This window comes from Microtus oregoni, unplaced genomic scaffold (assembly GCF_018167655.1).
Source record: "Microtus oregoni isolate MIOR12 unplaced genomic scaffold, Mior012 000021F_ref0000039, whole genome shotgun sequence".
NCBI classification, from domain to species: Eukaryota; Metazoa; Chordata; class Mammalia; order Rodentia; family Cricetidae; genus Microtus; species Microtus oregoni.
In genome coordinates, this window is record NW_024543080.1 from 30539451 (window position 1) to 30560762 (window position 21312).

Below are 21312 nucleotides of genomic sequence, written 5' to 3' on the forward strand. Positions count from 1 at the left end.
TAGTCACAGCAATGTATCTACTCTACGATCCTAGACTTTTTAGGTTCATTCCAATTTGCCATTTGTATGCAAGACCCAATTAAATAAAAGAGGGCCAATAACTGCTCTTTTAAGTAACTAATTCATGGGGGGAATGGTATACTTTTATATGTAATTTCCTGAATACAAAAATTCCTTCCACATAAAGACTCTAAGACATAAGTGAATTTTAAGGGGGGGGCACGATTAATTCAGAAAAGAGATGCATATATCACAATGTTCATTATTCTAACGTATTTATTTTGAGCCAAGGATTCTTGTTATTTCGATCTTTAGCTTGAACTTGGCAGTCTGCATCGAAAGGGCCCTTGCTCTGCTGTCTGGGGTGGGTGGAGATGTGGGCGCGTGGACTTCGATAAGATATCAGCTCTAGTTTTACTACTTTCGTGAATTTTGAGCTGAGTTGGTTGTACTCAGCAGGGGAAAAAGGGACCATTGTTCCTATGAACTGTACAAAGTAGCCGGAAGGAGGAAATGCTACAATGATTTCCCAACTCCTTCTTGAAAGACGCTCTTGTGGTCAGACTTCCTTGAAGTTTGCATGTCTGTGTCCAGTGTGACTGAGATACGGCCTTCTTGGGTTAGCAGTTTGTGGCGTGGCAGAGGAGGAGCCTTCTCTAGACATCGGTAGGCAAATCAGAAAAGTCAGGGCTGACTCTGCCAATAGCTGATGGTACTGGTTTTTAAAATGAATTTATTTTATGCGCATTGTTGTTTTGCTGGCGTATATGACCATGTGAGGATGTTGGATCCCCTGGGACTGGAGTTACAGACAGTTGTGAATTTCCACGTGTGTGGGTGCTGGGAATTGAACCCAGGTCCTCTGGAAGAGCAGCCTGTGCTCTTGACCCTTGAGCCATCTGTGCAGTCTCTAGTATTGATTTTTTAAAATGATGGAGCCTTGGAGTTTTGCTTTGTGCGATGATGCGAAGTAAGGTCTTCTATATCAGGAAATGAAAAACATCGACTAAATGTTTTATTTCTGAGTTTCTAAATATAGCTTGCTCTTCAGAGGGGCATCTGCAGTACCTCTGCCAGAAGATAATCACCAGCCGGAGGAAATCTGACCTAACGGGACAGCAGCCCCATTTGAGGTGAGGCCAGGACATGGAACAGACTAAGGATGCTTGAGGCACCACATAGACCTTGACTTTTCCCCATCATGAGTTTGGTCTTGAACAACTGACTTGGCCTCCCATGAAATTAATGTACAAATGCCTATTCCTGCCATCTGGCACTTCATAGCTTTCATTTATGTATTATATCTATTTCTGTTCTCTAGACAAAGACAACTTTAGCCCCCTCCATCATGGGAGTTCTACTTATTCTAAAACACACATTCATGCCCTCTCCTGCTTTATTTGAGTTTCATTTCCATCCCCTGAGGTTTTGAGTACTGTCATTAGGTAATGGGAACCAAGGAGTGAAAGCTATGGAGTCCTGGCCTTTGCCTCTAGTCAAAACAAAACAAAACAAAACACAAAAACAAATCAAGCTTGATGAGGTCATCCATAGAAACAGGAACAGGAAGGAGAGCACAGCAGCCTCAATGGATTCAATTTCAGGTGAGTCCAGTTTGATAGGGTTTGGAGTCTGTAGGTTTATCTGCTTTGAAGGGAGCCAATGAGAATGGTTTACGGCTGTGGGGCACACTGGACCAGGGACAAGCGTTTGGGGTTACATACATACAAGCTGTGTGAGTATATACTTAGATGCTGCCAGAGATGGGTTAGGGTACTAGAAAACCAGAAAGACTCATGGCGTGCAGAACACACTCTGCTCTGGGGAAACATCAATATTTGGAAGTAGGAAGCCGTAGCAAATGATTTGAAGTGTCCCTTAGCCTCCTAAAGACATTATTTATTTATAGTTACTTTAGTTTTTTTTGTTGTTGTTGTTGTTAAGTCAGGGTCTCAGTTTATAGTTCAGGCTAGCTTCAAACTCAGGATCCTTCTGCTTCAACCTCCTAAGTACTGGGTTTACTGGCATCCACTACCATGTAGTACGATGCCTCTACCAATCCTTTGGAAAACCATCGTTCAGAATAGACATTTACAAAGCAGACTGTTCACAAAGCCGGCATGGGAGTGCAGAACTTTCTCTGTAGCATTTGGGTGATGGAGAAGGCAGACTGGGTTTGAGGCCAGCTCAGGCTACATAGCGAGATTCCAACAACTCTGTATTTACCGACTGATGTTTGGTTTTCCTTTTAATTATGTCAGAGTTGTGAGCAGTAAACAACCCTTTCCTTCGTTCTTACTCTTCAAAAGAGTCAAACTCATGAATCTTCAGTTTTCTTAAATATTTCAGCATAGTCTTGAACAGGAAAATTACATCAATATTTTCATCTGGACTGAACCTCTGAAACTATAAGTGAACCACCCAATTAAATGTTTTCTTTATAAGAAAAAAATTAAAGTCTAAATCAGTCACTTGATGATATTTTAAATTATAATTCACAAGACTAGACTAAGTCATTAATTAATGCCAATGTCTTAAATATCACAAATGTTTAAAATATTAAAAGACTTTTTCATGAACTTATCTAATAGCATACTTTGTAATTTATTCAGTTCATCAAATTTATACCTAATGGCAAAAATTATCTTGTCGGGAAAATTTTTGCTTTTTCAAGAACATTGGTGTTGCTTTCTTTTTTAAAAAATACTTATTTATTTATTATGTATACAATATTCTGTCTGTGTGCATGCCTGCAGGCCAGAAGAGGGCACCAGACTCCATTACAGATGGTTGTGAGCCACCATGTGGTTGCTGGGAATTGAACGTAGGACCTTTGGAAGAGCAGGCAATGCTCTTAACCTCTGAGCCATCTGTCCAGCCCGGGTGTTGCTTTCTTAAGTACATTATTTCAGAGTAATCAGGGAGTTGGGATTCAGCATTCTTCACAGGTACTTGGTCAAACAGGGGCCCTGGAACTTAAAAGGTGTTCACTATTTACATCAGTGTCTCCAAGATTACTTTGTCCTCTCCAGTTCTTCAGGCTCCCACAAGCTACCCAGTCAACTGACCCAAATTAATGAATCTACTCACTGTCAACATCACTCTAGAGTCTTATCACTTTATCTTGTCCACAGTGATAGTTTATCATTGTGCCCAGAACCTATGCATTCATCCCTATGATGAAAACCTCAGGGTGTCATTGGCTAGTGGGTGGTAGAGAAAGAAAGACTGGTCCTGGAAGGGCCAAGGATGTGACCTAAAATAGCATACACAACAGGAGTCAAAGAAAAGAGAACTTCACAGGCAGCACCATTAAGATTTGTGATTGAGATCGAGAGGAGAAGTTTATGGGGTATGGGCTGAAGTATGATCATTAGAAATGGTCAGTGGATCTCTGTCTCTGAAAAAGCATGGGATAAAACTGGACTTGCTGAACATAGTGGACAATGAGGTCACTGAGAACTCAAGAACAATGGCAATGGGTTTTTGATCCTAGTGCACGCACTGGCTTTGTGGGAGCCTAGGCAGTTTGGATGCTCACTTTACTAGACCTGGGTGGAGGTGGGCGGTCCTTGGACTTCCCACAGAGCAGGGAACCCTGATTGCTCTTGGAGCAGATGAGGGAGGGGGAGTTGATCGGGGGAGGGGGAGGGAAATGGGAGGCGGTGGCCGGGAGGAGGCAGAAATCCTTAATAAATAAATAAATTAAAAAAAAAAAGAAATGGTCAGTGGAATTTCTAGGGCACAGGGTGGAGGACCGAGTGAGTGGACAGCCAGATCTCAAGAGCAAGTGAGGAGTGTGGAGCTGGGAAGAGCAGTTTTCCCGCTGCGCCAAACTTGGGGCTCACACGTGACAGGCAAGCACTCTACCAGTGAGTCACAGCTTCTGCCCCTTCTAATAAGGACACAAAATCTGTTTGGGCCCAAGTCAGACCAAATCTCACCATGGAGAGAGGAGCTGGGTAAATAATTCCACACCTGGCCGAGGAGCTACTGGCAACTGTTAGCTACTGGGGGAGGGAGTGGAAAGGGAGGAGGGAGAGAGAGGAGCAGAGAGGATAGGGAGAGGGGAGAGGAAAAGGCAGTTTTCTCTAAGAATTTGGCCCCTGGTTAGTCTACTACATCCAGTAAAAGACTACACATCCAGAATATTGGGGCAGCACACATTGCTCTTGAAAGAAAAAAAAGGGCATAAAGTTTGTGTGGGAACTGGGGAAGAATTAGGAGAGGGAGTGAATATGATCAAAACATTGAAACTCTCAAAGAACTAATAAAACAAAAACATTAAAAAAAGAGAGAGAGAGAAACTAGTGAAGAGGCAGCCAAAACATTCGAAGTTAGAGACTGTGGGTCATTCTCTATCTTATTTTCATTTTAAAAAAGATGTGTGTTTATTGAGTGTCGATTCCTGTTTGTGTTCTGCTGTTAGTTGCTAGATTTTAAAAACTCAGGAGAGAGTGGGTAATGCTTTATCCCAGAGAATGAGGGACGAAAGAATCCACACAGAGACAACTGACCTGGAAAAAGGGAGGTCTCACCCTGACAGAGTGAAGGGAAGGTAGGGGGCTGATACAGGTGTGGATGAGCTGTGGCCCTGTGTAGGGTAGGAGCTTGTGGCTGCCCAGCCTAGAGGCTCAAATGTGGCCAGCACTCAAGAGGGCAGATATGGGGGTGGCTGAAAAAGTGCCCCCATCCTGGGCAAGGGGACAGTTTATAGAAATTCATCACTGACCAGAGAAGAAACCCTCAGGGAAAGAAATCAGGCCGAAGGCTTCAGTAGGGACCAGAACAGGCAGTCACTGGCATCTCTTACTAGAAACAGGGTTCTTGGTCTTGCCTGCTTTTCAAAATATAAATATTTATAATGAATTTTCTCCAGCTCTTTCCATGCTCACCGTTTCCTCATTCTTCTGCCTTGAGCACCTGCTTCTCTTGAGAAGCCCCTCCCCCTTCCTTCCTGGCATCCAGTGACCCCTAAGGGCTCTAAGAACCTCTTTCATCTCTCACTCCTTGTATCACAATTTGCATTCCATTTTGAGGGTGACTCAAAGTTCTCTATCCCAGGAGCCTGTATTAGCCCAACGAGGAATACAAAGACTGTTTACTTCTGTATCCGGGTCAGCAGAGCACAAGGCCTAGGTAGCTACTGCTCAGGAAATGGGAAGTCTACGTTCCTGTCCTGTCCGGTTAACTCAAAATAACCAGGAGGCCAGCGGCTCCAGGCTGTGTTTACACTTTCAGTTCCTACAGAGCGACCTACAGCACAAGTACGAAAACAAAGGAAACGATTTTTCGGAGGATGTGTGTTTCCTAATAAATACTTGAGTTTCATCCACTTGGAGAAAGCCAACCAATAAATGCGTGCCTTAGTAACAGCTGGCTGTCACTGGTCACATTATCTCTGTTCTTGTTTTTTGACTTCAGCCTCAGAGCCAAACTGGGGGATGTAGCACAGTGGTTACAGAACTTGCTAGTCCTAGCTACATTGTGAGCTGGTGCAGCCTGAGGTACATGAGATCCTGACTCAAAACCAAAACCAAACCACCCCCAAGAACAAAACCTTGACTGTCCATCTTCTGGTTCGAGGTGTAGCTAAATTCATGGCTTCTTTGCTCCCAATAGATTTTGTTGAAATGATATCTTCTAAAATTTTACTTTTAAAAATATCAAGAACAAAGCATTTAAGAACATTATATGCAAATTGGAATTCTGAATTTGAAATCCACTGCAGAGATTCAGGAGGACTGAATATATAGAGTAAAAGAATTGTTTAATACTTATGTTGAGTGAATAAGAATTTCTCACAAACTGGAATTTTAATTTCTTTAGGAAAAAGAAACACACTATGGTTCACCCCCTCAGAACAATTTAGAGATATTGTCTAAATGGTAAAATGCCTGTTTAGACAATCAAATTCAGATTTTCCAAACAATGTTATTAAAATGGAATACAGGGTTCATTTCAACTTTGATATCTGCTTTCTAAAGAGAGCGGCAGACGCTTGACTTCTGTAGCTCCAGGATGACTACAGAACCCAGCATTCGGCTCCTACAATTTCATGCTATGAAAGACGCATCTTCTCTTAGACCTGACCCTCAGGTAGAGACAGTGCTGCCAATTCCGAAGCAAAACCTTCTTCATTTGCAAGCATTTAAAGCAAACACGCAGCACCAACGAATTAGATGCCACCTTTTTAGAGAGAAAGCCGTCTGCAAGCCCAGGAAGATTAGTATCGCCCAGTAGGCAAATACTTTTCCCTGTGCCACCCAATGCAAACAAACGAAAACAGAAGCGGCAAGGACAATTGTAAAATCTCTTCAGATTTAAAGGTACAGGGCACTCTTACTCCTTCCGCGCCCTCTTCACTTTTCATCAGAAAGATCTAGCTCTTGATCTGTCCCTGTTGAGACAGCAAGAGAACAGTGCTTTCCTCAACATGATGAGGCAACTGGCTCCTGGGCCCCACCCATTTCTTTACTTGCAACCCTTTACGTGACAGCAACAAAGTGGACAGAGAGCCCTTGCTTGTTTGTTGACTGTGGACATTAAGAAATGCAAGGAAGTCCACATGTTCCATGTAAAGACATGTTCTCTTTCATGGATTTTTCAGTCTTTGTCTGCTTCTTGTGTGTGTGGTGTATGTGTGTGTGTGTACATGTGTACTCGTGTGTGCACATGCAGAGGCCAGAGGTCATGGTTGGGGGGTTCTCCTCTATTGCTTTCCATCATATTAGAGGTAGGCTCTTTCAGTAATCCTACAGTTTGATATTCAGGCTAGATTCGAGCTCCAGTAAGCTCCTGGGGGCTTACTGCACACCCCAGCACCCCATCTATGCACACTGCAGTACCCACACCTGTGTCTGCACACCCCAGTAACCCCTGTGTCTTCAGTCCTGGGGTTACAGGTGTGTGTTGCTGTACTAACTTTGACAAGAGTCCTGGGGATCAAACCCCACATCCTCATGCTTGTTAAGTGAGCACTTCGCTCACTGAGTTATTCCTTCGGTCCTGGAGAAGCCAATTTCTAATGGAATAGCCTTGTTAACAGTTAAAACATTCCAGTGATGGCTAGCCATAGGAAATTGATCACCTAAAGTGCACAGCCCCGTACAGCACAGCCCCACACAGCACAGCCCCGCACAGCACAGCACAGCACAGCACAGCACAGCCCCACAGCCCAGCACAGCACAGCACAGCCCAGCACAGCCCCACACAGCACAGCACAGCACAGCACAGCCCCGTACAGCACAGCCCCACACAACACAGCACAGCACAGCACAGCCCCGTACAGCACAGCCCCACACAGCACAGCACAGCACAGCACAGCCCCGTACAGCACAGCCCCACACAGCACAGTACAGCCCCACACAGCACAGCACAGCACAGCACAGCACAGCACAGCCCCGTACAGCACAGCCCCGCACAGCACAGCACAGCCCCGTACAGCACAGCCCCGTACAGCACAGCCCAGCCCAGCACAGCCCAGCACAGCCCCACACAGCACAGTCCCACACAGCACAGTCCAGCCCCACACAGCACAGTGATGTCTTAGGAAGGCTTGTAGGAGCGAGTGTGATCACTGCTCCTATGGTTAGTCAGGTGATGGGTCTAAGATGACATGAAATCACGAGTTACAGCTGCTGTCTTGAAGTCTTAGGGCAGGCTGACTCAACAAGTGCATCCTGTCTCCCATGACACGGTTTTCATTTTATGAGAAAATTCAGTAATCATATCAAGATTCGTCATAGTCTGACAGTCTACTGCTCTGTGTGGACATAGCTAAAAAGAACAATGGGAAACATCAGCTCTTCCAGGTAATTTTACAGGTGCCCACACTGAGGATACCTGGCCTGGGCGTATCTATCTATCTATCTATCTATCTATCTATCTATCTATCTATCTATCTATCTATTTATCTACCTATCTTCCTACCTACACACATATATGTATATGCATACATGTATACTACCACACATACACGTGTGTGTGTGTTTGTGTGTTTATACCAACTCTCCCATAGTGCCTCTGGGCCCAACAATCTTGTGTTTTTGGAATTCTTTACTGTTATCCAGAATTTTCTGACTCTAGGAGGTGCTGAGTTATGGTTCAATCCACCCCTCCCTGTTCTCTTTGTGAGGAAGGGCTGTACTCTCCTGTCATTTTCCTCTTGACCATACTCAGCCTGGATGTGAGGTTATTTGAGAAACGTTCAGTAATTTTACTGAGAACAAAGTGTTGTATTTGTGAAAAAAACAATCAGCTTTTTAAAAAGGCAAACCTGCAACTGACCAGGGAGAAGGTGTGTTGACTTGGTGGCCTATCAACTATACACTTTGTTTCGTAGCCCTCCAACGCTGTGGTGCATTATATGGGTTTACATATTAAGTACCAAAGGCATTTCAGCCCACAGCTCACACAAGGTCAGCAATAGCAGAAACAAAAACTGGTCTGACAGTGCTTATATTAAAATCCATACACGCATATAAACATGAGCGGGTAATTCCGTCTAAAGACTCCAGCAGATGGCAACATTAAAACAATGGAAATCTTTAGGATATGGAAAATATTCGCTTGAAATAAACGAATACAACACTGGAAACAGGCTCAGCACATTTGTAAAGCTGGTGCAGCGGGCACGAGAGAATTTCCGAAAGACGGTGGCCCATTTAGGTGATGAGCGCCAGATGCTAGGTGGAACTGAACAGAGACAAAAGTGCTCCGGTTCGCTTCAGGGGAGGAGGAGAAAAGAGCTGGGCCCTAGAGGTGAGAGAGCAAACACTGTCCTTACAGACCTGGCAAAGTCCCAAAACTCATCCTCCCTCCGCTAACTGTCTAAAGAGGTGGCCCGAGCTGCTTTCTGGGAGAAGCTCTGTGTCTGTGGATGGTGACCTTGCCTGAACTCCTCGGTATGAGGGTTGATGCTCCGACACACAGTTGTGGACCACAGTCAGAACAGCTGGGCTGGGCTTCTGTGAGTAAAACACCAAATCCTGAAACGCACAGTGGAAAAGGGCCCTGAAAGTCAGAGGAGATCAGCATTCAGCTGTAGGAGACCCCTCCGACTACCAACAAATTACAAGTGTGTCTTAAGTAGCAATGTCATTTCCTTTAGGGAGAACAGAGGATTTTATATGCTGCAGGGAAGTGTACCTACCTATGGATGGACACACCTTTTCCTCCAAAGTCCATTTCCCCTTTTCCCGGGGTAACTAATGAGGAGATTGTCTCTAACTAACCCTTTATTGTGTCCAACACACACACACACACACACACACACGAGAGAGAGAGAGAGAGAGAGAGAGAGAGAGAGAATTTGAACTCTACTGGGAGCCATATGTATAGGCACAAGACAGGTGGAATCCTGGTGGTTCCTGAACTGTAGTCTTGCTTCCCGGCTCTGAAGCCTCTTTGGTTCCATGAGCATCTTACACCGTCTTAAGTAGTATACCCACACTGAGCTGAGCTCATCATTTTCTGGAGGAGAAAAATAAGTTAATTTACTTGACAGTCTAATAAAAGCCAAGTATTCCCAGACACTGGAAATTCTGAGAGGAGACTGAGCTCACAGCAGAAAGAACTAGACTCCAGGTCAATGTACATGGGTTATGGTATTGAGTCTGGGCTTACATACAGTTAGCCAAACCATTAATTCTAGTGAGCCTGTTTCCTTGTCTTTGAGTTGGGGAATATTGAACCAAACAGACTCTAAAGCCCTGCTGGACTGAGCATTCTAGAATGAGATCTGGGCTCAGAAGAGAGCACAGTTTTTGGGGAGAGAGTGAAAAAGTTTCCGCTGCAGAAGTGGAGAGTGGGTTTATTTTCTGCTGAATCTATTTTCTGATTACCAAACGACAGGTAAGAACTGCAGAGTCCAGAGTACAGAAATGGCTCGTGTAGACTTTGAACGCTCCTATGACCCCCATTCTTATCTGTTTGGAATTTATTCTTCCTGATATTTTCTGTGAAGTGATCCCATAATCATTCATTGATTAAAATAAAACAATCTGTCTTCAACAAAAGTTCTATAATTCAAGACTATCTCCTGGACCTTCCACCATGCTATTGCATGGGCATCTGTTCATTTTCAGTCAATATAGGGCATCACCCGGCACCTAATTTTTTTTTTTTATCTAACTGACACTTTATGTGATGGTTTGTTTCTGAATTCAACAAAGCTCCCTGTATACGCAGGTCATAGTTCAACTGTGACACCTCCTCTTTTGCTTTTCAGTCAACGACCACACCCTGTAATCTCACCTTGCATCACAGGAGCCCACTTCTTGCCTCTACTCAACTAGAAAACCAACAATGTCTTGTGTGTGTGTGTGTGTGTGTGTGTGTGTGTGTGTGCATGGAGGCCAGAGGACAACCCTGAGTGTCATTCCTCAGGTGCCATCGATCTAGTTTTTGAGACAAGGTCTCTCAGTGGCCTGGAAGTCACTGAGTACGCTATAGGCTGGCTGACCAGTGAGTCCCAGGGATCTGTCCGTCTCTACCTTCTCACCACTGGGATTGCAAGTGCAGGGCACCACATCCTACCTTTTTGTTTCTTTTAAGTGGGCTATGGGACTTGAACTCATGTCCTTGTGCTTGTAAGACGGGCACCTGGGCCATCAATCACCCCAATGTCATCAGTGTCGCACCAGATCTCTTCTCTCCCTAAGTTTTTTCTGCCTTCTCCTTTTTTACGCTCCAGCCATTTGAATATCTTACTACACCACAGTTTAAAACCCTCATGGCGTCTCACTGACCAATACTGTCTCATTACCCAGAAGGTGTTTCGAGAGAAGCAGGCACAGGCAGTCTGGGATTTTGGGGTGTGTTTGTAACTTACACTTTAGGATGGAGATTAAATTACATCCTCTGGAGATGGCTAGGATGAATGGTACCAGAGGGCTGTGCCCCAGAGGTGGCTTGGACGCCTTCACCGCTTATCTCCGATCAGCACAAAGGACTTTATGAATTAGAAGCGGATGTGAGAAGTTGTTTTGCTGTGGTGAAATGAGCACGGCCCCCGGTTGGCAGCAGTGTGGGGCTGTTCCCACACCTTCTTTGTGCTGGCTTAGGAGATGTGTCTCTCAGTACTTATTTCTGGAAAAGGCCCCCGTGAGAGTGAGTCTCTAGTTCCAAGGACTTTTGCTGCTGCTTAAACTCTTGGGTAAGTTCAACCCCCTCATCAAGAGGGGTCCCATTTGTCCCCAAATGAACCTTCCACCTGCCCTGCTAGTGGAGAAATCAAAAAGGCAGGAGGGAATTCATGAGTGCTCAGAACACGGTGCATGTCTGTGTTCATTCTTACTCATATACTCCATGTTAGAATAAGGCTGAACGGAATCCAAGACCAAGTGCTCAGGCCAGAAGAAGGAGATTTTCCCTACCACACAACCCCAAAGCCCAGAACATCCACCACCACCAACGAAGAACTCTGAAAGCTTGGATGACTGCAGAGGTCAGTACCTGTTTTACAAGGCCAGGCTCCCAGGGTGCTGTCATGTTTCCTGGACCCATCTGCCAGGAGCCTTCTGAAGGCATTCTATGCACTCCCAGCTCTGGTGCTCGTCCCTAGTGAGAGTCTGCTTATTCTTCCCTTTTCTGCTCAACAGCTTTCTTCTCTGCTCCTGCCTCTCCTCAGAGACCTCACTCTGCTCCTCTCAGGCCCCATGGCTTTCTTCCTCAGGTCATCACCCCAGCATGTGCTACCATATGTTTGTAAGGTTATGGACTGCTTTTGCCTGCAACGAGACTGTCTGGGCCCATGCTAACCACCTTTATATTCCTAACACTTGGCATAGGCTTGCTCAATGAAAATTAACCAACCAACCAAACAACCAAAATATTTAGTTTTATTCAGTAATACTAGCAAAATAATTAACAGTCAAGCAAAGAGGCAAAACGAAAAACGCAAACTGCTTTTTTTGGTGCTAGGTTTACCAACTTGGAATGCACCCTCCACAGCAAGAATACAATGATATTCTTCTTAAAAACCCAACCAAACTAAAACATGAAAATATATAAACACCAAAAGCGAGACCATGTCCATCTCTTTTAAATGTTATAAATGCCCTTTTGTTGTGAAAGCCCTTTATGGAAACAAGGATCAGAGGTCACTTTCTCATCCTCCTGAGTTGTCCCACGTTGCCATTTTCTTTAGTCTTTACACTTGGCATAGATCACACTGCAGCAAAATCGGGCCGGCTTTCTCAAGAAACTTCTTCACTTCCTCACACTAGAGCCGTGGCACCCACACAGATGCAAACATGGTGTCATTACTAGCAGCATTTAAAAACTATCCCTGGACAGGTATTTGAGTAGGAAATTTTATGATAAGGAAATATACATTGTTAGAAATACAGGGAAGTCCCTTGTGTTCGACCTTGAAAGTTCCTGCTATTTCACGGTGTGGCTTTACCAAGAGGTGAAAAAGAGGTGAACTGAGACACACCCAGTTCGATAGCCCTCCCATTTTTCCCTTCCATCCTGGACTCAAAATGTGCTGATGGTCTAAAGGCCTCATAGGATTCCAGGAAACCGAGGTCCCTGAAGCTAAGGGTCAGATACATCAAGCATGGCCTTGTTATATCTGTCCCTTGCTAGGAAGGAGTAACCCTGGTGCTATATAGGTTGGGAGGCAAGACGAGGACAATTGGCCGAGATTCCTGAAGCCCCATAACAAACAGCAGGCAGGATCCTTCCTTCATTGCAGTCTTTTCTGGGACAGCCAGTCACAGATACTCTTCTGAGACTCAAGCAAGAACTGAGGTGGAGCAAATGCTTAGTGATAGGAGAAAGTGCAACCCCACTCTCCCCATTTTCTTTCCAAGGGCTCACAGAAGGGAGGGGACAGGAACGAGCAGAGGGAGGTAAAGGGGACAACACACCTATCATGCGCAACACAGGGCCCTGTGCGGTGTGACTGAGACAGTTCCTGACAGGAGGGTGATGTGTGTTCTGCACAGACACATCCGTCTTTGGTGGCCCTGCGAAGTGGTAAATCCACCAGCGTTGGTCTATCTGACTCACACTGGGGTTTAGGAGTGCTATCTGCCGAGTGTCTCAATTTGGTAACTTCACCCTCCAAAGCTACTTGGCATTTTTTTTTTAATCACATAAAATCAACACCCCCTTTGCCACTATTAAGTCCTGGAATGGAGACAGGGTATGATTACAACAACCATGCAGCTCACTCTGCCCAGTGACCTGTGTCTTTGCTGCCTTCCAGTTTGAAGGTGCACCACCGCCCAGTGACCTGTGTCTTTGCTGCCTTCCAGTTTGAAGGTGCACCACCCCAGAGCCACCACTTAGGCCTTGGCTTTGGCAGCAAGAGACCTTTCCCCTCTGGAGACTGTAAGCATCTCACAAGGCAAAACCTGCCCTCAGACCTCCACTGGTGGCCAGGAGTGGGCTTGGCCTGGGCTGTGACAGATCCCTGAAGCTTTTATTCTCTCTACACTAAGAACACTTGGCTTCCTTCACCAAAACCAAATCTTAGTGCCAGCCGTAAAACCTGCCCTGTCAAGTTTCAAGGAGAACAGAGATAAATTGTATTCCGTGAACCAAATCTTGACTGTCTGGTCAATTATTTCTGTTTTATGATTCTCTTTAGAAGTGACTAGAGCATTAAATGCGTCTTGTGACATGCCAGGTGGTTAGCAAACCAGGATCCAAATTGAGGTCACCTTAGTTTTAAAGGTGAATTCTCTCAGCTACCCCACCTTGCCCATCAGAGGTGGAAAACAACCATGCAGTCATTCTAGGAAGGGTCTGCTCTGAAGCACCAGTTCAGAGCACAATGGTTTTGGGTTAGAGACCTGAATTCTAGCCCCAGGCTTGTGTTTATCCTTGAATCTTTCCCTTACCTGTTTTGGGGTTTTGCCTACAATACCTAAAGTGGGAAGGGTTGGGGCCCCTGAATACCCCTTCTAGTCTTGATTCTATCACCTGTGGGCATTCTTGAAGCCTTGGCATAGCTACTTAAGAAAGACTTCAAGGTCAGGGGTCTGACGGCATAGTTTGTCACGCTTTTAATCCCAGCGCTCAGGAGACAGAGGCAGGTGGACTTCTGTGAGTTCCAGGCCACCCTGATCTGCACGGCAAGTTTCAGGTCATCCAGGGATATACAGTGAGAGCTTCTTTCAAGTATAAATAAATAAATAAATAAAAATAAAAGAAACAAGACTTCAAATCAAAGATGATGTGAGGAAATTTGAGATAATAATGGAAGCAATTCTTTTCAACTTGTACTTCTCCTGGCTCCCCATCCTCATTTTCTGCTAAGCTTCTTGGCTAAATGCAAGCGTCTGATTTCTCCCAAGTCCTAGTCTTGGCTGTCTCAGTAGTGTGTATGCACATACATATAAACCATATATATCTGCTCTATGCATGCAGCCATATCTGATCTTTTCTTTAAGCCCATAACTCTTCTGAAGGATTTTTAGCATAATACTCTGAGCTATGAGATACTGTGGGGCCTCCCACCGGGGCAGAAAACAGAGGGAGTGTTGTCTGATGATTTCCAGTTAGGCCTAGAACCCAAGGCCTATCCACCACGTGGCAGCTGTGTCCTTTGCCTGACCCTGACTGACTGACTGTCTGGCTCTTGGCTTCCTTACCTGTAAAGAAGGAATTCTACCTTAGCTACAGGCACCGGAAGTTGGTGGGTTATGAATAGTGTGCTTGATAAGCAGGCTTTGAAAAGGGCCACAAGGGTCCATCTGTCCTTGAATCCAAGGGACTTTTTTTTTTTTAAATGTGACTATATAACTTCTTCCATTAAGAAGTGTGGTCTATTTCTCCATCCCCTGAATTAGAAGTGGCCCCCTGACTTGTTAAAAGCACATACGTTGAAAAAAATGAGTTGATTCAACTGAGCCTAGGCCTCAAAGGGCCTTGCTTCCCTCTTCCTCCTGAAGCCATGGAGAGACACAGGTGGGCAGTCTGTGAACCACTGAGCTCAGCCTCAGGTGCTCCCCAGGTGACTCAGTGGACAGTCAGCTGAAACCCAGAGGCAGTACCGTCTGGTGAGCACGGACACACGAAAGAGCTTGGACAAGACTCACCCAGCTGAAGTCAGCCCAAACTGCTGACCTCCAGGGTCATAAACTCAACAAGCAGTGGTTATTTTAGTGGTTATTTTATGTTTGTTACCAATATGGGTTAATAATCCTGGGGTCATTTGTTACACAGCAACAGATAACAAATGCTGTAGATACGAGCAGTTTTTCAATAAACAGAGGCTAATTATACCTTAGGGCAAAGGTTAATTGAAAATGGGATTTTGGTACCCTCAAATTTATGCTGGTTAGTCATTGGTTAGTCATGACTGTAGCAGAAAGAACTAAGAACCAAGACTTAAATTCTGGACTTAGTGGGCAGCTGTATGAATGTCTATAGCATCGTTAGGCAAGCTCTTGTTCTCCTTTCGTTTTTCCTCAACTAAAAATTATTTAGAACAAGTGACTCTTTTTCTTTTTTCCAAAAACACTTTACTAAAAGGCAGTTCTGAGATCTGATAGTAATAACAAGAGCTAATAATCTTATTATTTGATAGTTTAATCACAGACAAACTTCCCTGAATTCTTTGCTGGTTCGGTTCACAGTGGGCTGTGGCTAAACTATCTCACTGTTATCACCGTGGCCACACACTGAACCCCCGGGGTGGAGTCTCTCTGTGGACTGTGAACCCAAATAGCTACGCTCATCCGAGATCGGCGAGGAACCAACCTTGTAGCACGCCAATGATTTACAGGTGGAAGGCAGCGCTTGTCCGTTCATTTCTGGGTTGCTGCACATGTTTGGGAGAAGTGATAATTGCTGGCAGTGTAGCCATTTAAACAAGAAGGATACTGTTTTATAGCGTTAGCCGAAGTTTTGCCTTTACTGCACATGAATGACCAGTTTAGGCACTCAGGCGTTAGATGGGCTAGGGGTGGCGCGCAGAATAACTAGATGAAAAGAAATTTCAGCATTCTTTTCTGCCGCAGTCTTCTCTGTGGCTAGTGAACAGCAAATTAAAAAAAAAAAAAGTACACTAATACAAATTGTGTGCACCTGGGAGTCAGCTTCTAAGAGGACTCCCCTCTCCAGTACAAGATGTTTTTGGCATAGACCATTAATACTCCTCCAAACACAGGCTGTTTTTTTGCTTCGTGACACAGAGAAGGCCATGTTCAGGCCAACTTGGGCATTAAACGAGCCAGAGTCAGGAGACGTTCATCCCAGCAGGAGTTTAAGGTACACGAGAGAGGGTCTCCGTGAGGCAACAGCTTATCTTCACTTCTGCCTTAACACTTCAAAGGTTACATAAGGAAGCAATAAGTTGCTAAAAATATGAACACCATAATCTCATTAAACCCTCTTTCTGCGATGGGAAACAAGCTATGTGAAGCTCAGGGTAACTGTGCCTGCCAGGAGGAGCACGGTATTGAAACAGGGCTTATGTTTACCATCCTGGGGTGGGGGACTTATTTGGATGGTGTGCAAGCTAACATCGAAGACCAGAGTCATTGAAACTGTCTTACAGTTAAGATTGTAGGCACCTAAATAGCTTCTCCATTGCATCTCTTCTCTGCTCTTCTGTGAATTTGGGTAGCGGTTGCCCTCGGCCATGTTTGTAGATTCCCTCATTCCATCCTTCTCTCTGCAGCCAGAGTAAACTTTCAAGAACAGATATGTGCCTTGTTTCAAACTCTTCAAAGGTTTGTCCCAAGATGAGATTCTTGAGGCAGCAGCTGTCTGCGTCCCTAGCACCCTGCCTACTGCCCAGAGTCAGTGGGTTCACACATGTGTGTGGTCTCTAAGGGCAGGTCAGAGTTCCCTGGATTTTAGAGAGACACCTGCATGCTGACTAGCGCTCATTGCTCATGGTAAAGTTTCAGACACCATATTAACTAAGCTGCAACCATGGAACTAAGGTCACCATATCTGATCTTGGTTAGCATTCACTGCAACTCAGTAATGTCTAGGTCTTCCGATAACACTGGATCATAGTTTAAGCTATTTAATTATCTGCTTCAGAATGTATATTTATAGCTCATCGCTTTAAGTATGTTTCAAGACAGGGTCATTTTGATGGTCTACAATCTGTCTGAAGGTTCCAATCTCTGTTGGGCCATAGCATTATGGGGGGGGGAGGGAGAAACACGGGAAGATGAACGATTTGATTTTCAGTTTGCTTTCTTTAGTAGTATTTGGAAATAGCCAGAGTAAGAAAAGGTTTTGGCTAGGGGCCAGCACGGCTCTGAGGTCAAGAGCGGGCACTAAAATGACCATGACTGGGCCCCTGCCCCATCTGACCTGCACACAGGGATTTCTCCATGCCTGTCCTCCCCTAGGATAACCCAGTCAACTCTTGCCAGTTCTTCTTTTCTGAATTATTTAGGGAGACTATCTAACTAGACAACCACTCTAAAGATGAAATCAGAAACAAAATAGGGTCTTTAAGCACCAACCCGACAGAGCCCAAAGATTGAGGGTCCCTGGGAAACGGTAGAATTTGGAACATGTGAGACACTGTTTAGGGAGAGGAAGCTATCTCCGAGGTTAGTATAGAGTTATTAGAAAACTGGGGTCCTTTCCAAGACGCCCAGGCAATGAGCTCCCGGGGCACCTCTCCTCCAGGCAGTTCTGAGTGGAAAGGGGTCGGCCCCGCTTTGCGCCTGCGCTGAGGACTGGGTCCTGAGGACAGCTTAGTTTCTGAGAAGTGTTGGGTCGGAAGTGAGGAGCTCCTTCCATTTTTAGGAAAGAGTACATGCTCAAGCGATAAGCAAGTTTTTGTTTCGTTTTAAATTCCAGGTGCGTAAAATCTCTTTGGAATGTAGTGAACACGGGCCGCACTTAAATTCAGACATTATTCAATATCAAACTCTTCACTAACAATGAGGTTCTGGGGACACGAAAAGTTTGTCGAATAAGTGAAGGAACAGGATCACAAGGTGGGCAGAAAGGGTGAACATCAGAAATGAACCACAAGTCTCGGTCCTGGATGTCACCCATTTCTCCTCAGTGAGCCTCAGAGCTGGCTGTTTACTGAGTTTTCACACTCTGGAGAAACACAAGCAATCCAGCCCTCTCCTTAATGACGGGAGCTCCTTATCGTTGTTCATAGAAACATGGATTTTTACCTAATGGGCTTGCGCGGTGTATCAGGGAAACTGGTGCTTAGATGTAGAGGGCTAATGTATCCTTCTTAAAATAGTATTAACTGGGAAATTGTATGGAAGGAAAAACTTCAGCAAATATAGAACGTACCACCTCTAGAAACAACTACTCTCATTTCTTTTCCCATCTACTTTACAGGTTTTTCTTTTCTCCAGCAATTATTCTTCACTATATCTACGTTACAACCACCGAAAGCATCCATCCCCAAGGTACGACCACCACAACGTTCGCATTAAACAGTGGCAGGGAGACACAAAACACCATTTCTTTTCATCTGAAGCGTCTCCCCAAACACCCACTTCCTCTACATTCATTGCGCAAGTCTATACCACGATGGAAAAGAAAACGTTCTGAGTCACTGGAGATGGGGTTATTTTGTTTTGCTTTTAAGGTTAATTACGGTCCCGGGAGGGATAAAAGCCCTGCTCATATCTGTCCGGTATCCCTGGGAAATACTTCATTGGCGATTTTTATGAAAATGGCACTTCATCAAGATTCTCCAGGCCACGGAGACCCAGGTGACCGACCTGGGAGACGCTTGCCTATTAAATATTTACAGCGTGCGACCATTTAACCGTTTGCATCTGGCGCCCACTCTCCTAGACCCAGGCTCTTGCGGAGCACCGCAGTGTCGCCGTCCCTCCAAGCACCCTCGCCTTCTCCGTAGACCCCACCCCAGAACCCAAGGGCACTTCAAAGAAAAGGCGCGCGGGGCAAGGGCGCACGGGGCGGGGGTGGGTGGGTCGAGGACAGTCAAATGTTCTTTCCCGATTTATTTCTTAAAAGTCCCACATGCTTATATTATATATGGTGAACCCCCAACACAGGCAGATGGGAAAATCTCTTGCAATCTGTCCAGTTTAATTTCCCAGGCAAGGCTGAGAGTTCATGAATTGGGAGTTTAAAAATAAACCATTTTACACAACCAGCACGGGTGCCTTTATTTTGGGGACCTGAACCATGTCGTCCGCCTCTCTTCCCGCGCCTTGATTGAATTCCGTGACTTTCCCTGAACTCTTCAAACCCTGGGTTGCCTGGTCTTGTTTCTCCCCGCGTCCCTCCAAGAGAAGGGGAACCGAGAAGTAAGAGCGACCGAGTAACGAAGCGGGGACTCCGGCTCAGGACCAAACCTCCTCCCCAGACGCAGAGCCCGGTGCTGGCCGGGGTGCTGCTTACCTGCGGCGGGGCGGCGTCTCCAGGGTCGGGGCGCCCATGGCTTCGCGGGCCTCGGGCGTCCGCGCTGGGACACGCGAGTGGGTCAGTGCCTCCCGGAGCCCTCCGCGTTGCTACAGCCGGGCCGCGGTCATTGGGCCGGTGCGTCACGTGGGCGGGCAGCGGGCGAGCCTCCCAGCCCCGGGTAACCCTTTACCTGCGCCCGGCCGGCAGGGCAGGCTGCAGGGACTAGGGGTCGTCCCGTGATCCAGGCTTGAGTGAGGGGTCAGCGAAGCAACCGGCATTAGCTGCCAGATCGAGCGCGCACTGCTTGTCGCCTGCCTAATGGCTAGACAAACAGCCCGGACGCCGCTGCGACGGTCATTCCCAGGGGCTACCCGCTTGCCTGTGTCCTAAAGGCTATCCTGGGAGGAGTGGAAGAAGAACCCCAGTTCCAGACCCTTTCCCTTGGGATATCAGGATGTGCGACGCTCCATCAAACGCACGGAGCTTTACCTGTGATGGGTGGAGAATCGGTGGCTTAATCCTGAAATTCGGTTTAAGTTTTGGGTCTTCTTTCCACCTGGCCCAGAAGCTGTGGAGTTTGCCGGAAAAATGTGTTGAGCAACTGCGCCATCTAGCTTACTCGTTTTCCTCTCCATGTTCCACCGCTTGCAGGGAGAGGGGATAAAACGCGATGCTGAAGGAGGAACTGGGCAGACCTCCCAAAGACCTAAGACCCTTGGTTTCTCAGTATTTGCATTTGAGATGCCCTCTGCCTTCACAGGCATTTTCTACTATCTGTGGGAGAACATTTAATGTTTTTTTTGGGGGGGGCATTCTAATTCTAAAATAGTTGTGCACTTTTAAATGGTAGATGGATGACTGAATTTATACGTTGTTAAATGTTATTTGTTTGATTTGAAGAAAAATATTCTTGTCACAGTAAGTGACACTCAGGTTAAATTTCCAACCTTCTCAGAAATTTTCGTGGAATACTTGTCCATTTATAAATGTATCAGACTATTCTAATAAAAAAAAAGACTTTGGAATTTGTCTTGGGTTTTTGAGTCAGTGGGGAGAAACTTTGAGGTTCACTCCAGCCAGAAAGAAATGAGGGTAAGGAACTTGATAATGTATTTAGTTTTCTTTTAAACGTTGGATTTTGAGGTTTTGAGAGTATGTTGAGAACTACATACTTGGTTTCATCTGATTATAGTATACATTGCTGAAGATTTCTGATACTGCTATGTTTAAAGATATCCTTTTTTGTTGGTGTGTATAGGAATTCTCAGACGTGTGTGTGTGTGTGTGTGTGTGTGTGTGTAACACGGTATCTCAGAAGGTTCTCTTAAGTCTTTCTCACTCACCTTGGAATTTATGAGTGGTTCTAGTCCTTGACAACCATCTTTCCATGCTCCAGCCACAAGAAGAAGTTGTGTGTCCTTTCAGATGTATGCAAAGAACTTATTTTCTCCCTGTTTTCTTGTTGCGTCTGAAATTCTAGCAGGCAAGAGCTATTTTATTTACCTCTGTGTTCTTGGTGAAATTTGTGATTAGGTAAATATTTGCCAATTGAATTCATCAACTATCTCCATATACTGAAGAAAAGGAAAAAATAAATCACAAAACAAACTCAGGCATTTCTGGTAACTTCCAGTGACCTTTAACAAACTAACTGAATCTCACACCTGCAAATTAGTAAATATCTTAGAAGTTACTGTCAAAGTGACTACTGGGTATCAACTTCTTTATTTTAATGTGCTTTTAAAAAGTTACCAAAAATGTGGTGATCCACTGGAGTCACATCCGCAGTCCTTTATGTCTAAACATATATATATATATATGATAATGCATATTATATAATATATAATATATTATTACTCCTATAAATATGGAGTAGTAATACCAAACTCACAAGGCTAAGGTGTTAGGTGACATGGCTTTGTGCCTGGAAACTCCCGGAACAATCCTAGCGTACCTTTGGTAAATTTGAATAATTAC

The 21312-nt window shown here is 45.2% G+C and overlaps 1 protein-coding gene across 4 annotated transcripts in view; it reads right to left on the bottom strand.

Moving 5' to 3' along the window:
- Window positions 1-19847, bottom strand: part of CUNH4orf19 (chromosome unknown C4orf19 homolog) — an 81258-nt gene extending 61411 nt beyond the window's left edge. The window contains exon 1 of one of the 4 annotated variants that reach the window (XM_041671546.1): window positions 19825-19847. The gene's annotated coding sequence lies outside the window, so the exon portion shown is untranslated. Of the gene's footprint in view, window positions 1-19332; window positions 19461-19824 lie in introns of those variants that run through there. The other 3 variants (XM_041671544.1, XM_041671549.1, XM_041671545.1) reach the window with 3 other exon arrangements.
- Window positions 19848-21312: the final 1465 nt, after the last annotated feature.